We start from the raw sequence: 1551 nt of genomic DNA on the forward strand, positions 1-1551 counted from the left end.
TAACCAAACAACTGGGTAAAGACCAGAATGTCTAGAACAATTACCTCCGGACAGATCAGTCAACGGAGTTGTTTTACAGGATTACCAGATCCCATTTTCAGTGAAACCAAACACTGCCTCTGAGAAAAACCTCATACCAACCGTAAAGCATGCAGGCGACGGCATTATGGTTTGGGGCTGCTTTGCTACCTCAGAAACTGGCCAACCTGCCATTCATTAGGTCAACCATGAATTCAATATTGTCCAGAGAATTCTGGACGAGAATTTGAGGCCACCTGTCAAAAATATGGTCCAAATACCAAATATGGACCTTGCAACAAGACAATGATTAAAAACACACAGGCAAAGCTACAAAAGAATCGCTCAAAATGAAAATTCGGTGTTATGGAATCACCTGATCAAAGCCCAGATCTGAAGTTATTTTAGCAATAGGGGGCAACACCAGCTATTGAAGCTAGGGGAGTCAGACTTCATCAGCACTGTGAAATAGCATTTCTATTGATTTTTTATGATTAAATGATTGCAAAGTATAATATTTTACTGTAATTTGTTAATGTAGGTTACCTTCATCTGTCAATAGTGCTGAAGTGAAGATTACATATTCATTTCCTAATGTTTTTTTTATCCATGCAGGTACTTTTTCATGTGTGTAGATATGTCGGACATTTCAAAACCTGCAATATATCAGGTTGGATGATGCATGTTTTTGAAAGGAAGACAGAAATGAGTGAGTATTCTTCAAATATCAGTTTTAATGTAAAAACTAGAACCTGAGCAGTTATTTCCTATAGTCTAGGACTCATAGTACAATTGTTAATATAATTGATAGAAATACTTCTTTATTTATTACAATTATTATTACAAGTATGTTTAAAAGGTCACACATACAGTATTAATATAAAGCATATCTAAATTGACCCACCAAATGGATGAAAACTATCCAATCACCCCCCAGTCAGCAGCGAGGCTAATCCGTAAACACACCTAGGGGTGGAATCCTATTGGATCCTGCTAATACACAGTGGGCGGGAGCAACCTTTCACTATCCACTCGACTGATTGGCGACGGCAGCTGTCTGTCCACCCGGTCAGGAGAGATGACCCTCCCATCTGGCCCATAACACTCCACAAAATGGAAAAGCCATCAGGAAAAACTCAGTGATCAAAACAGTCATCAGTTTGGCCAGTAACTCATGCTACACTTGTTGTCACCTCAGATGCAGGCATTATTGTTCTCCCCCCAGTTAAGACAACAGAACTATGTGACATAGTGTGTATACGTTGGACCTGTGTGTGGGTGGGTGTGTATACGTTGGCCCTGTGTGTGTGTGGGTGTGTATACGTTGGCCCTGTGTGTGGTGGGTGGGTGTGTGTGTGTGGGTGTGGATGTGTGTGTGTGGTTGGGTGATGGTGTGTGTGTGTGGGTGTGTATACGTTGGCCGTGTGTTTGGGTGGGGGTGTGTATACGTTGGCCCTGTGTGTGGGTGGGGGTGCGTGGGTGGGGGTGTGGATGTGTGTGTGTGGTTAGGTGATGGTGTGTGTGTGTGTGGGT

This window comes from Esox lucius, chromosome 20, assembly GCF_011004845.1.
Source record: "Esox lucius isolate fEsoLuc1 chromosome 20, fEsoLuc1.pri, whole genome shotgun sequence".
NCBI classification, from domain to species: domain Eukaryota; kingdom Metazoa; phylum Chordata; class Actinopteri; order Esociformes; family Esocidae; genus Esox; species Esox lucius.